At 46.6% G+C, this 16,751-nt stretch overlaps 1 pseudogene; it reads left to right on the top strand.

Moving 5' to 3' along the window:
* The first annotated feature begins 11,768 nt into the window (after positions 1 to 11,768).
* Positions 11,769 to 15,090, top strand: LOC119358523 (annotated as a pseudogene).
* Positions 15,091 to 16,751: the final 1,661 nt, after the last annotated feature.

Raw genomic sequence — 16,751 nt, 5'->3', positions numbered from 1 at the left:
AGCCGGGTTAACGCCTCAGTGGAGAAAGCTAAAGCTGACTGGCATGATAAGGCGAGAGACTGGTCGCTGTTCGAGAGGTTTTTTCGGGTCCTTAAAGACTCACGCCGCTTCGAGCGAAGTTCCGGATAATGTCCGATGAAGGCGTGGATAGCGCCCCGGATTCGGTCTTCCGAATACCAGGGGCTTCGCCGAAATTTAAAATTATAGAATTCTATGGCTAAGTGAGAGTGTTCAAGCATTATAAGTCCGGTTGCCTTGTTCGTCGCGTTGAGCGCCTCCCTAGATGGACCCAACAATGGGAACAAGAGTGCTCAAGTTTATCCCGAACACCCCAGCACTTGTGGCTTGGGGGCTGAAGCCAACGACTTGCCATCTCTCAGATTTTACAAACGGCCGCACAGAAGGTAATATTTTAAATTAAACAAGCGTTGCTCATGGCGCATATGAACGAAGTTTTCAGCGCACAGGATAAATAAACAGCGAGTTCACTCAAAGATTACATTTCGGGAGCACTCATCTGCAATATTGCAGGCTCCCTTCAGGACAATTTTATAATACTTCTCCGGCGTGCGATACTCCTTGCCCGGCGGCGGTGGATCCGTGAGAAGCTTCTCCGCATCCAATTTTCCCCATTGCACCTTTATGCGGGCAAGGGCCCGACGAGCGCCTTCGATACAGGCAGAGCGCTTGACTACATCCAGCCTGGGGCATGCATCTACCAGCCGCCGCACGAGGCCAAAATAGCTACCAGGCATGGCCTGTCCAGGCCACAGCCGGACTATGAGGCCCTTCATGGCCTCCTCAGCTACCTTGTGGAGTTCGACCAGCTGCTTCAGCTGGTCGCTTGGGGGCACCGGATGGCCGACCTCAGTATACTGAGACCAGAAGACCTTCTCCGTCGAGCTCCCCTCCACGCCACGATAGAATGCGGCGGCATCAGACGCACTACGCGGCAGATCTGCAAACGCCCCTGGAGAACTCCGAATGCGGGTAAGTGTCAGGTAGTTCACATTAACATGCCTGCTTTGCATGAAAAACGCCTTACCCGCCGCTATCTTCTTTATGTCCTCAACCTCCTGAAGGGCCTTACGGGCCTCGGCCTTGGCGGACTTGGCACTTTTGAGAGCCGAGGCAAGCTCGGACTCTCGAGTCTTGGAGTCACGCTCCAAACTCTCATGTTTTTCCATGAGAGCCTGGAGCTCTTGCCGAACTTCCGCCACCTGTGCCTCTTGCTTTTCTCGCTCAGCCCGTTCCGCGGCCGCACTGCATTCGGCCGCGAACACAGCATCCTTCAGGGCTGCCACCTCGATAGTGGCCCCTGCAATACACATATTATCCTTGTTAATTTTATTTGCAACCAAAATCCTTTTCTGTAAGGTACTTATTCAAAGAGGTGTTACTCACCTTCTTTTTCCTCGAGGTGCTTCTTTGCATGGCCGAGCTCTTGCTCAGACCGCTCGAGATCCTTCTTCAGCACGTCAACCTCCGCCGTTAGTGCGGCAGAGGTCAGCAGCGCAGCCTGCAAACCCATATTGACATATTTTAGGCAACCCTGCGTATATCTTGTTAAAGATCCTTAGTCCGGCTTTTCTTTCCGAACACCGAACTAAGCATCAGGGGCAGTCTATGCGGTATTACATTACATAATTTTAACTTCTTACCTCAAAGCCTGTTAAAAGGCTGCTGCAGGCTTCGGTCAGCCCGCTCTTAGCAAGCTGAACCTTCTCAATCACCGCACTCATGATAGTGCGGTGTTCTTCCTCGATGGAAATGCCTTTAAGCGCCTCCAGCAGGTTATCCGGCGCCTCCGGTTGGACGGAGGCCGCCGGCGTCATGGTCCTGCCCTTCTTTCGAAGGGGCCGCTTGCCGGACTCTGGAACCACTGCGGGTTCCGATGTAGAGTCCGGCACGAAGTCCGGGAGGCTGCCTGACGGCACCTCCGGAGCCTCCTCCTGATGGGTCCCTCTCTGGGATCCCACCTCGACGTCCTCGCCGGCGCGTGGGGTGGAGGCAGTCGGGATGGAATTAACATCCGACGAGGCCAATGACCCGCTCGATGAGTCGGGGAGATCATCATTGGCCGGACTACGGGCAGAATGCGGCGTTAGAAGGATACTACGCGACATAAAAGAAATTACACATCAAGGATCCGGATACTTACGATCTTGCCGGACGCCTGGCCCTTGGAGGCCACTCATCCTCACCAACGCTGATGTTGGCGAAATTGTCCGGGGGGATAGTTCTCCCCCTCTTGGACCCTTCGGCCTCCCCGATGGGGGAAGCCTTCCTTTTCTTCTCTCCCTCCTTCAGGAGAGAGTACTCCTCCTCGTCTTCGGGGGAGGAGTCCTCGTCGTCATCAGATGCCTGATTGCGGGAACACTTTCGAGTCCCCGCGGCCACCTTCTTGGCCTTCTTCTCCGGCACCACGTGCGTTGCCGGAACCAGCAGCCCTGTTAAGCGGGCGTCCACTGGGTCTTCTGGCATGGGAGCCGGGCTGATGAGCAGCTTGGCCTTCTCCATCCATTCCTGTCAAAGGAAAAGGCAGAATGAAACCTCACTAGAGTCAATCTAATTATCACAAGTGTCCCGTAATGGGGTTGAATCACTTACCTCGTCAGTTGGATACCGCGAGCTGAATCCGCGGTCTTCGGTCACGGACGCGGGGGCTTCGGCGCCCTTGAACAGCACCCTCCAGGCGCCTTCGTATGTTGTATTGAAGAGCCCGCTTAGCGCCTGGTGCTGTTCCGGATTGAACTCCCACAAATTAAATGCCCATTCTTGGCATGGGAGGATCCGCCGGATGAGCATGACTTGGACCACGTCGACGAGCCTGAGCCCATTGCTCACCATCTTCTTGATACATGCTCGGAGTCCCGTCACCTCCACCGGATTCCCCCACTGCAAGCCCTTCTCTTTCCAGAAGGTGAGCTGCGTGGGGATGCCAGATCTAAACTCAGGGGCCGCCGCCCATGTGGATTTGCGCGGCTCGGTGATGTAAAACCACCCCGATTGCCACCCCTTGACGGAGTCCACGAAGGTCCCTTCCAGCCAAGGGACGTTGGGCAATTTGCCCAACATGGCGCCTTCGCATTCCGCTTGCGTACCCTTCACAACCTTCGGCTTGACGTTGAAGGTCTTGAGCCACAGGCCGAAGTGGGGCCGGATGCAGAGGAAGGCCTCGCACACGACGATAAACGCCGAGATGTTGAGGATAAAGTTCGGCGCCAGATCGTGGAAATCCAGGCCGTAGTAAGACATGAGCCCCCGGACAAATGGATGGAGCAGAAAGCCCAGTCCGCGGAGGAAGTGGGGGAGGAAGACGACCCTCTCATGAGGCCCGGGGGTAGGGATGAGCTGCCCCTCGTCGGGTAGCCGATGCGCGATATCGCCGAAAAGGTATCCGGCGCTGCGCAGCTTGGTGATGTCCTCCTCCTTGACGGTGGAGGCTTGGTGATGTCCTCCTCCCGCTCCGGACATATTCGGAGAAGGTCGAGGCGAGATGCGCGAGCTCGGGCGTTGGAGCTTGAGTTCGCGGGGATGGATAAGCAAAGGAGGAAGAAGGCGTAGGTGAGAAGGTGAATCCTTATCCCTTATATATAGGCGGACAAAACTATGCGTCCCCCACCAGCCTGGTAAAACTCGCTTATCTCCCAAGTGCCACCATCAATGGCGCGGTTGGGTTACCCACGCACGTATTGATGAGAATCCCGGAATAAGGGGAACACGATCTCTGCTTCGACAAGACGTGCCAAGGAAACCGCTTCGCTAAACATGCTGAGGTGGTATAGTAATTCAAACAAATGCCTGGTGGCGGTGTGATGTCACGCCGCATAATACGTCAGCAGATTGAACTAAGTGTACATTTTATTCTCTCTACGGTGGAATGTGGAATTTATTTTGCAGAGCCGGACACTATCCTGGTGTTCATGATCTTCTCTGGATTATTCAAGAGAGGAACCCGCCTTGCAATGCCGAACATTATGCACGCCGGACTTATCGTCATTGAAGACTGGTTCAGGGGCTACTGAGGGAGTCCTGGACTAGGGGGTGTCCGGACAGCCGGACTATCATTATCCGCTGGACTCCAAGACTACGAAGATACAAGATTGAAGACTCCGGCTCGTGTCCGGATGGTACTTTCCTTGGCGTGGAAGGCAAGCTTGGCAATACAGATATGTAGATCTCCTACCATTGTAACCGACTCTGTGTAACCCTAGCCCTCTCCAGTGTCTATATAAACCGGAGGGCTTTAGTCCGTAGGACAACATACATTACAACAATCATACCATAGGCTAGCTTCTAGGGTTTAGCCTCCTTGATCTCGTGGTAGATCTACTCTTGTACTACCCATATCATCAATATTAATCAAGCAGGACGTAGGGTTTTACCTCCATCGAGAGGGCCCGAACCTGGGTAAAAACATCGTGTCCCTCGTCTCCTGTTACCATCCGCCTAGACGCACAGTTCGGGACCCCCTACCCGAGATCCGCCGGTTTTGACACCGACACCTACCTCTCTCTCCTCCTCGTCTCTTGCGGTGCTTGGCGAAGCCCTGCTGGAGTACCACGCCCCTCCACCACCACCACGCCGTTGTGCTGCTGCTGGATGGAGTCTTCCTCAACCTCTCCCTCTCTCCTTGCTGGATCAAGGCATGGGAGACGTCACCGGGCTGTACGTGTGTTGAACACGGAGGTGCCGTCCGTTCGACACTAGGATCATCGGTGATTTGGATCACGACGAGTACGACTCCATCAACCCCGTTCTCTTGAACGCTTCCGCTTAGCGATCTACAAGGGTATGTAGATGCACTCTCCTTCCCCTCGTTGCTGGTCTCTCCATAGATAGATCTTGGTGACACGTAGGAAAATTTTGAATTTCTGCTACGTTCCCCAACAGTGGCATCATGAGCTAGGTCTATTGCGTAGATTCTATGCACGAGTAGAACACAAAGTAGTTGTGGGCGTTGATTTTGTTCAATATGCTTACCGTTACTAGTCCAATCTTGATTCGGCGGCATTGTGGGATGAAGCGGCCCGGACCAACCTTACACGTACGCTTAAGTGAGACTGGTTCCACCGACTAACATGCACTAGTTGCATAAGGTGGCTGGTGGGTATTTGTCTCTCCCACTTTAGTCGGATCGGATTCGATGAAAAGGGTCCTTATGAAGGGTAAATAGCAATTGGCATATCACGTTGTGGTTTTGCGTAGGTAAGAAACGTTCTTGCTATAAACCCATAGCAGCCACGTAAAACATGCAAACAACAATTAGAAGACGTCTAACTTGTTTTTGCAGGGTATGCTATGTGATGTGATATGGCCAAGAAGAATGTGATGAATGATATGTGATGTATGAGATTGATCATGTTCTTGTAATAGGAATCACGACTTGCATGTCGATGAGTATGACAACCGGCAGGAGCCATAGGAGTTGTCTTAATTTATTTATGACTTGCGTGTCAACATAAATGTCATGTAATTACTTTACTTTATTGCTAACCGTTAGCTGTAGTAGTAGAAGTAATAGTTGGCGAGACAACTTCATGAAGACACGATGATGGAGATCATGATGATGGAGATCATGGTGTCATGCCGGTGACAATCATGATCATGGAGCCCCGAAGATGGAGATCAAAAGGAGCAATATGATATTGGCCATATCATGTCACTATTTGATTGCATGTGATGTTTATCATGTTTATACATCTTATTTTCTTAGAACGACGGTAGTAAATAAGATGATCCCTCATTAAAATTTCAAGAAAGTGTTCCCCCTAACTGTGCACCGTTGCGAAAGTTCATCGTTTCGAAGCACCACGTGATGATCGGGTGTGATAGATTCTTACGTTCGAATACAACGGGTGTTGACGAGCCTAGCATGTACAGACATGGCCTCGGAACACATGCAAAACACTTAGGTTAACTTGACGAGCCTAGCATGTATAGACATGGCCTCGGAACACAGAAGACCGAAAGGTCGAACATGAGTCGTATAGAAGATACGACCAATATGAAGATGTTCACCGATGTTGACTAGTCCGTCTCACATGATGATCGGACACGGCCTAGTTGACTCTGATCATGTAATCACTTAGATGACTAGAGGGATGTCTATCTGAGTGGGAGTTCATAAGATGAACTTAATTATCCTGAACATAGTCGAAAGGTCTTCGCATATTATGTCGTAGCACACGCTTCAGTTCTACTGTTTAGATATGTTCCTAGAGAAAATTTAGTTGAAAGTTGATAGTAGCAATTATGCAAACTAGGTCCATAAACTGAGGATTGTCCTCGTTGCTTCGTAGAAGGCTTATGTCCATAATGCACCGCTCAGTGTGCTGAACCTCGAACGTTGTCTGTGGATGTTGCGAACATCTGACATACACATTTTGATAACTACGTGATAGTTCAGTTAAACGGCTTAGAGTTGAGACACCGAAGATGTTTTGAAACGTCGCGAAACATATGAGATGTTTCGAGGTCTGAAATTGGAATTTCAGGCTCGTGCCCACGTCAAGAGGTATAAGACCTCCAACGATTTTCTTAGCCTGCAAACTAAGGGAGAAAAGCTCAATTGTTGAGCTTGTGCTCAAGATTGTCTGAGTACAACAATCATTTGAATCGAGTGGGAGTTGATCTTCCAGATGAGATAGTGATGTTTCTCCGAAGTCATTGCCGCCAAGATGCTAGAGCTTCGTGATGAACTATGATATATCAGGGACATATATGATGATCCTTGAGATATTCGCGATGTTTGACACCACAAAAGTAGAAATCAAGAAGGAGCATCAATTGTTGATGGTTGGTGAAACCACTAGTTTCAAGAAGGGCAAGGGCAAGAAGGGATACTTCATGAAACGGCAAATCAGCTGCTGCTCTAGTGAAGAAACCCAAAGTTGAACCCAAACCCGAGACTAAGTGCTTCTGTAATAAGGGGAACAACCACTGGAGCAGAATTACCCTAGATACTTGGTAGATGAGAAGGCTGGCAAGGTTGATAGAAGTATATTAGATATACATTGTGTTAATGTGTAGTACTCCTAGTAGCACCATGGTATTAGATACCGGTTCGGTTGCTAAATGTTAGTAAACTCGAAATAAAAGGCTGCGGAGTAAACGGAGACTAGCTAAAGGTGAGCTGGCGATATGTGTTGGAAGTTTTTCCCAAGCTTGATGTGATCAAGCATCGCACGCTCCCTCTACCATCGAGATTGGTGTTTGCGTTGAGCATAGACATGATTGGATTATGTCTATCGCAATACGGTTATTCATTTAAGGAGAATAATGGTTACTCTGTTTATTTGAATAATACCTTCAATAGTCTTGCACCTAAAATGAATGGTTTATTGAATCTCGATCGTAGTGATACACATGTTCATGCCAAAAGATATAAGATAGTAATGATAGTACCACCTACTTGTGGCACTGCCACGTAAGTCATATCGGTATAAAACGCATGAAGAAGCTCCATGTTGATGGATCTTTGGGCTCACTCGTTTTTGAAAAGTTTGAGACATGCGAACCATGTTTGTTGGTGTATATGCATGAAGAAACTCCATGCAAATGGACCGTTTGGACTCACTTGATTTTGAATCACTTGAGACATGCAAATCATACCACATGGGCAAGATGACTGAAAGCCACGTTTTCAGTAAAATGGAACTAGAAAGCAACTTGTTGGAAGTAATACATTTTGATGTGTGCAGTCCAATGAGTGCTGAGGCATGTAGTGGATATCGTTATGTTCTTACTTCACAGATGATTTGAGTAGAAGTTGAGTATATTTACTTGATGAATCACGAGTCTGAATTATTGAAAGGTTCAAGTAATTTCAGGGTGAAGTTGAAAGATTGTCGTGACAAGAGGATAAAATATCTATGATATGATCATAGAGATGAATATCTGAATTACGAGTTTGGCACAGAATTAAGACATTGTGGAAATTGTTTCACAACTAATACAGCCTGGAACACCATAGTGTGATGGTGTGTCCAAACATCATAACTGCACCCTATTGGATATGATGCATACCATGATGTCTCTTATCGAATTACCACGATAGTTTATGGGTTAGGCATTAGAGACAACCACATTCACTTTAAATAGGGCACCACGTAATTCCGATGAGATGACACCGTATGAACTATGGTTTACAGAAACCTAAGCTGTCATTTCTTAAAAGTTTGGGGCTGCGACGCTTATGTGGAAAAGTTTCAGGGTGATAAGCTCAAACCCAAAGCGGATAAATGCATCTTCATAGGACACCCAAGACAATTGGGTATACCTCCTGTCTCAGATTCGAAAGCAATAAAGGATTGTTTCTAGAATCGGGTCCTTTCTCGAGGAAAAGTTTCTCTCGAAAGAATTAAGTGGGAGGATGGTGGAGACTTGATGAGGTTATTGAACCGTCTCTTCAACTAGTGTGTGGCAGGGCACAGGGAGTTGTTCCTGTGGCGTCTACACCAATTGAAGTGGAAGCTTATGATAGTGATCATGAAACTTCAGATCAAGTCACTATCAAACCTCGTAGGATGACAAGGATGCGTACTACTTCAGAGTGGTACGTAATCCTGTCTTGGAAGTCATGTTGCTAGACAATAATGAACCTATGAGCTATGGAGAAGTGATGGTGGGCCCGGATTCCGAAAAATGGCTCGAGGCCATATAATCCAAGAGAGGATCCATATATGAAAACAAAGTGTAGACTTTGGAAGAACTACTTGATGGTCGTAAGGCTGTTAGGTACATATGGATTTTAAAAGGAAGACGGACAATGATGGTAAGTATCACCATTAAGAAAGCTCAACTTGTCGTTAATATGTTTACGGACAAGTTCAAGGAGTTGACTACGATGAGACTTTCTCACTCGTAGCGATGCTAAGAGTCTGTTGGAATTATATTAGCGATTACTGCATTATTTATGAAATCTTGCATATAGGATGTCAAAACATTGTTTCCTCGACGATTTTCTTGAGGAAAGGTCGTATGTGATACAACCGGAAGGTTTTGTCAATCCTGAAAGATGCTAATAAGTATGCAAAGCTCCAGCAATCCTTCTAAGGACTAGAGTAAGCATCTCGGAGTTGGAATGTATGCTTTGATGAGATGATTAAAGATTTTGGGTGTATACAAAGTTTATGAGAAACTTGTATTTCCAAAGAAGTGAGTGGGAGCACTATAGAATTTCTGATGAGTATATGTTGTTAACATATTGTTGATCGGAAATGATGTAGAATTTCTGGAAAGCATGCAGAGTTATTTGAAAAATGTTTTTCAATGGAAAACCTGGATTAGGCTACTTGAGTATTGAGCATTAAGATCTATGAGGATAGATCAAAATGCTTAATAGTACTTTCAAATGAATACATACCATGACAAGATTTTGAAGGAGTTCAAAATGGATCGACGAAGAAGGAGTTCTTGGCTGTGTTATAAGGTGTGAACATTGAGTAAGACTCGAAACCTGACCGCGGCAGAATAGAGAGAAAGGACAAAGGTCGTCCCCTATGCTTTAGACGTAGGATCTACAGTATGCTATGCTGTGTACCGCACCTGAAGTGTGCCTTGCCATGAATCAGTCAAGGGGTACAAGAGTGATCCAAGAATGGATCATAGGACAGTGGTCAAAGTTATCCTTAGTAACTAGTGGACTAAGGAATTTTCTCGATTATGGAGGTGGTAAAAGAGTTCGTCGTAAAGGGTTACGCCGATGCAAACTTTGACACTAATCCAGATTATTCTGAGTAGTAAACTGGATTCGTATAGTAGAACAGTTATTTGGAATAGCTCCAAATGTAGCTTAGTAGTTGCATCTACAAGATGACATAGAAATTTGCGAAGTACATACGGATCTGAATGTTTCAGACCCGTTGACTATAACCTCTCTCACAAGCATAACATGATCAAACCCAGAACTCTTTGGGTGTTAGTCACATGGGGATGTGCCCTTGAGTGTTAATCACATATCGATGTGAACTGGATTATTGACTCTAGTGCAAGTGGGAGACTGTTGGGAATATGCCCTAGAGGCAATAATAAATTTGTTATTATTATATTTCCTTGTTCATGATAATCGTTTATTATCCATGCTAGAATTGTATTGATAGGAAACTCAGATACATGTGTGGATACATAGACAACACCATGTCCCTAGTAAGCCTCTAGTTGACTAGCTCATTGATTAATAGATGGTTACGGTTTCCTGACCATGGACATTGGATGTCATTGATAACGGGATCACATCATTAGGAGAATGATGTGATGGACAAGACCCAATCCTAAGCCTAGCACAAAATCATGTAGTTCGTATGCTAAAGCTTTTCTAATGTCAAGCATCATTTCCTTAGACCATGAGATTGTGCAACTCCCGGATACCGTAGGAGTGCTTTGGGTGTGCCAAACGTCACAACATAACTGGGTGACTATAAAGGTGCACTACGGGTATCTCCGAAAGTGTCTATTGGGTTGGCACGAATCAAGACTGGGATTTGTCACTCCGTGTAAACGGAGAGGTATCTCTGGGCCCACTCGGTAGGACATCATCGTAATGTGCACAATGTGATCAAGGAGTTGATCACGGGATTATGTGTTACGGAACGAGTAAAGAGACTTGCCGGTAACGAGATTGAACAAGGTATCGGGATACCGACGATCGAATCTCGGGCAAGTATCGTACCGCTAGACAAAGGAATTGTATACGGGATTGATTAAGTCCTTGACATCGTGGTTCATCCGATGAGATCATCGTGGAGCATGTGGGAGCCAACATGGGTATACAGATCCGCTGTTGGTTATTGACCGGAGAACGTCTCGGTCATGTCTGCATGGTTCCCGAACCCGTAGGGTCTACACACTTAAGGTTCGATGACGCTAGGGTTATAAAGGAAGTTTGTATGTGGTTACCGAATGTTGTTCGGAGTCCCGGATGAGATCCCGGATGTCACGAGGAGTTCCGGAATGGTCCGGAGGTAAAGATTTATATATGGGAAGTCCTGTTTTGGTCACCGGAAAAGTTTCGGGTTTTATAGGTAACGTACCTGGACCACCGGGAGGGTCCCGGGGGTCCACCAAGTGGGGCCACCAGCCCCGGAGGCTTGCATGGGCCAAGAGTGGGAAGGGACCAGCCCCTGAGTGGGCTGGTGCGCCTCCCACAAAGCCCAGGGTGCAGCTAGGAGGAGAAGGGGGAAACCCTAGGCGCAGATGGGCCTAAGGCCCACCCTAGGGCGCGCCCCCCTCTCCCCCTCTTGGCCGCCCCCTCCATCTAGGGCTGCCGCCCCTCTAGGGGTGGGAACCCTAGAGGGGGCGCACCCTCCTCCCCTCCTCCTATAAATAGTTGAGTTTTGGGGCTGCCCAACACAAGACGATTTGATCTCTCCCTGGCGCAGCCCTACCTCTCTCTCCTCCTCGTCTCTTGCGGTGCTTGGCGAAGCCCTGCTGGAGTACCACGCTCCTCCACCACCACCACGCCGTTGTGCTGCTGCTGGATGGAGTCTTCCTCAACCTCTCCCTCTCTCCTTGCTGGATCAAGGCATGGGAGACGTCACCGGGCTGTACGTGTGTTGAACACGGAGATGCCGTCCGTTCGGCACTAGGATCATCGGTGATTTGGATCACGATGAGTACGACTCCATCAACCCCGTTCTCTTGAACGCTTCCGCTTAGCAATCTACAAGAGTATGTAGATGCACTCTCCTTCCCCTCGTTGCTGGTCTCTCCATAGATAGATCTTGGTGACACGTAGGAAAATTTTGAATTTCTGCTACGTTCCCCAACAATATGCAGGCAACATCGAACAAGCGGTGCGAAGGATAATCCCTTCTCTGGAGGATATGAGCAATACTGCACACAAGGCCATCTATTTTGATGCATGGCATGGGCTCGCTGCTTCTGCGGTGCTTAGAGCCATAGCTGAAGACCCTCCGCCATCTTTGCTGAAGAAATTCGACAAGATCATCCACGTCGATTGCTCCAGGTGGAAAAGCCAAAGAGCACTCCAGAGGACAATCGCAAAAGAACTAAAGCTTCCTCGTCGGGTAATGGATATTTTTGATAGGCAAGATGAGGAAGATGATTTCAGAGGAGTAGATGAAGGCTCAAGAGCTGAAATAGGATTCGTTGGGAGAGAGATCTTTCGGGTCCTTATGGGCCATAGATGTTTAGTGGTCTTTCATAATGGAAGCAATGATATGGTTAATTTAAGTGGTTTTGGCATTCCTCAAGGAGAATTTTTTGAAACCAAAGTATTGTGGACATTTCGAGGAAGGCTTCGGCTCAACCCACGAATTAGTGAGAAGGTGGATAGTTCACATCTTTTTCTTTACGATCACTCGATGGGTCACGGTTGGAATTATTTGCTGCAAAATGAAGCTAGAGAAATTGCTAGGCACATAAATAAGCTTCCTGAAGTACTTGAAGAGTGTTGCCTGTATCTGCTGGTATTAAATTCTCAAGGAGGTAATGTCATGCACTACGACTGGGCCACCCATGCTTCGAGCTATTGGGTATGTGATGGGATTATAAAGGGAGGTCAGTCAGACGAAGCATGGGAGATTGCGGCTGCTCTGCATCAATACATACATATAGAGGATTATTCATCAAATGAAATTCCCTCTTTTGGTCATAAACTGAAGACTCCTTGGAAACCGCAGATATTGGTCAAGGACAACTTTGTTGTGCATCAAAATTCAACTTCCTTTTTTATTGCTGCAGTTGCAAGTGATTCTGATCCTCCATTAAGGCCCTTACCTAATGGGTTGTTTCATCTATCGGACAAACTTTGTGTTATCAAGTTATGCCGCTGCACCTTCAGTTTTTCTTTACCTCCTTTCTGTGGTTGCCGCAGCTTAAGGTTCCTCGGATTAGATAGTTGCAAGAATCAACAAGTATTAGAAGAAGGGAAGCAAGATAGACCACCAATGAAATTTTTTCAGAGCTTATGGGTGCTAAGCATATGTCACACTGATTAGGAGTTGGATTTGTCAGCACACATCATGGAGCATATGCCTGTAAACATTAGGGAGGTACATATAAAGAAAGGAAGGATTTGGTGCCGCGGTTTTCCATGGAGAAAATTGCAGAACCTTCGTAAGCTTCGATTGATTGAGCCTACATCACCTTGGCATACATGTGAAATGGATGAATTTACAGATATGGTGAACATGGAATTCCTCGACCTATCAAGGAATAGCACAATACAAGGTTTGCCAAGTCTCTCAAAAGCAGCTAGCCTTAAGACTCTGATACTAGATGGTTGCATTGGTTTGGAGCAGGTTGAAAGTCTACCTCCATCACTTGAATCATTCAGCTTAGATGCAGGACCAAGAAATGATGATTACAAGGCAGCCAAAATAAGCCGCATCTCCATTGCTGGTTGTGCAAGATTGTCTGACTTCACACTGCGTGGATCACTTCCAAACCTTCAGGAGCTGGACCTCTCAGGCACAAGAGTCAAAACACTTGACCTCACAACCCAGGTGGTGCAACTTCCATGTCTCCAAAAAATTATTCTATTGGGACGTATGCAGCTCAAAGCCATTTTATGGTCAGAAAGAGGTCTACCAACACTAAAAGTGCTTCACATAGATTCATCTATGTGTCCTGTTCAAACAAAACTACATGAAGTGTATGTTACTATAATGGATCTAAGGTTTTTTCAGTCCTTGGTATTACAAAACAATCTTCAATTCTGTTGGAAGAGCAATAGGTTCCATATAAATGTTTGTGTCCCTTGTACCACCAATGTTAAGGGACAAAGCTATATGAAGGAGAAAATGGGCCCCGGTATTAGTGGGCACATAATGGATCTGCCTCAACAATATTCATTAATCCCCAATACTTACAACACCTACATTGATGTCTCTGTTGGGAACATAATTATTGATCACGACTACAACAATGGATTGCAGTTTCAGCCACCAGACTGCCATGTTGAGATTGGTAAGGGAATTAGCAACCTTAGCGTGGAGAGCTTACAAACAATCGAGGCTATCATCTTTGCAATGGACGAAGCCAAGTCATTGCATGTGCATGATAATTCTTGCATCACCACGGTCATCCCTGAACACATGATGTCCATAGATGACAGGAAACTTGGTTGGCAACATCTAAAACAGTGCCATGTGGTGAGATGCCCCGAGATGCACACAGTCTTCACCACTAACTACGATACCATCTACCCCTTTGAAGAAATAGAGACCTTTTGGGCGGCTGACTTACTGATGGCCCATTGCATTTGGAGCAAAGGAAGGACCTTCAATGGCATGGATATATACTCATTTGCAAAACTGCGGAGCATACATCTCTACTCTTGCCCAAGGCTCTCATTTGTGCTTCCATTATTGTGGGCTATTCAGGCATCATATTTGCGCAACTTAGAGAGTTTCCACATTGTCAACTGTGGTGACCTAAAGATGGTATTCCCTGTCCATTCCGGCCGCCTGGAACGTGTACTTGAGTTCCCAAGCCTGAAGCACATCCATCTGTATGAGCTCCATAAGTTGCAACGTATATGTGAGTTCAAGATGCTTGCTCCCAAGCTTGAGAGGGTATGGCTTAGGGGATGCTGGGGTCTCAGGCGCCTCCCAGCCGTCGGCCGAGATAGCCGCCCCGTCGTTGACTGCGAGAAGGATTGGTGGGAGAAGCTTGAGTGGGATGGCCTGGAGGCCGGCCATGACCCTTCCCTCTTCAAGCCGTGCCACTCGTCTTATTACAAGATGCCCATGGAGAGATTCTCGGTTCTCCGGTGAATTGATGCAACCGTTCAGGTACACGTGCACAACACTTTGCATGTGCCATATAAAGTTAGCATTTATTACTATATTATAATCTGCACTTCAAAGAATACTCTGCATGTAGACTGTAGATGTACAGTAACAAGTTAATCAATCATGCCTGTCTCGTGTTGCAATTCCAATATCAGCCTCTCGGCTATGCATTCTGCACTCAACTATATCAGTTGCATGCTTGCCTCATGCCCTGTCTATGTTGTGCAGGTTTGGTGGTACAAGATGACGGTGTCGTCTTCCTGCTCCCGACTGCTGCGCTACCATAACGCACGTGCACTTCAGGTGTTCATTTCCCGAGATTATGATGGTGTGTTTTTCTGAAGAATAAATCGGTGCTAGCTTGATGTTGTGTTTGTACACAGTACATCTGCTTGATTGTTTCCAATGAGATGGAGACGAACGCGTAATGTTTGTTTGTTAGTGTGTGGTTTGGTTTGGTTTGTGGTCATGTTTTTTCTTCTTCTTTTGCTTGTAGTGTGTCTACCACGTATGTTTTGTTTGATTTGACGAGAGTGATGTTTGCCAAAGACTACATATGAAACGATTATAATTTGTGTGTGATTGTTTCAACAGCTAGAAAGTATATGCTTGCATGGAAATGTATCGGTGTGGTCTTCTTACATGTATAATGTATTACAAAATGAGGTAAAAAAACTGAGGTTTGTATTTGGTTTGGTCATTCATCCTTAATTTGTGCATTTTTGGCCGATGTATGTAGGCATTTTGGCTGGGTAACCAAATCTGAAAGCCACAACTGGAAGATTTGAAATCTGCATATATATAACCCTCCAACGTTTGAACCAAATGCAGCAAATCTTCATCGGCACACATGATACACCTCTGAACAAATCTTGGCACACACGACCCTCCCCAGCTGTCTCATAAATATTCAGTCAATCCTTCTCCTCATCACATGGCACTCCCAACCTGAAAGGAAACCTAGGACCTGAATAAGAAATTACAGCATTACATTACAGAGTTGACATGTTGTGGGTGATAGATTTGATATCTCAATCACCAAATTCTTCAGATAGTTTTGCACATCGTAGGGGGTGCAAAGATGTGTCTGTGTGTGTGTGCGCGCGCGTGCGTGTGTGTGTGTGTGTGTGTGTGTGTGTGTGTGTGTGAGAGAGAGAGAGAGAGAGAGAGAGAGAGAGCTACAAGAGTCAGGCATTGTTGGACTCACTTATTAAGTAGTAGATCCATCAATTAGGTTTGTACAGTATGTAGTAAGATTTTATTTGAAGCGATCCCATATTATCAATCAAGCGGGCAGGAGGCAACAATTTTCTGATGGATGAAAAAGCGCTGGCATCTCGGTTCTCGATTTGGCTCCAACCCCAAGCAGGGAAGCAGATGCACTCTTCTCAGAGAGCTAAAGAACTTTATTCTGATGGATAATCCCGTCGCACTGCTTAAGTTCTGTAGGCATATTTCTTCAGGTAGCTGATTAAACGCTCATGAAGCGTGCACCTGTACACGTCTTGACCGATACTCTCGTTTTCAGAGCAAAAAAGGCTGCACGTTACACGCAGCGGAAAACCTCAAGTGTGTTCATCTCCCTCTACCTCAGATCAGGCAACCAGAACGTACGACAGGAGGTGGACATCTTGCTGCCTTCCACTGCTGCGACGTTTCAAGTCAATAGTGTTTGCTTCCCAAGACTGTGGGTGTATTGTGTGTTTGCTCAAGAATAAATTGACGAAACGGTCCCTAGCAGTTCCGGGAACATGTTACTTTTTCTGAGTCTGTCACCGTTAGCTGAAACCAACATGATTTGCAGCTCAGTTGTTTCGTAGCACAACTGACCGATGGGATATAATATGCCGACCCAAGGACCAGGGGGTCTCGGCATTGAAAACCTGGAAATTAAGAATAAATGTCTTATGAGTAAATGGCTTTATAGGTTATCAGCAGAGACAGATGGTATGTGGGAACAAATTTTACGCAGCAAGTATTTACAATCGA

The sequence above is a fragment of the Triticum dicoccoides genome, chromosome 2A (assembly GCF_002162155.2).
Source record: "Triticum dicoccoides isolate Atlit2015 ecotype Zavitan chromosome 2A, WEW_v2.0, whole genome shotgun sequence".
NCBI lineage: Eukaryota > Viridiplantae > Streptophyta > Magnoliopsida > Poales > Poaceae > Triticum > Triticum dicoccoides.
This window is presented reverse-complemented; position numbering and strand designations above follow the sequence as displayed.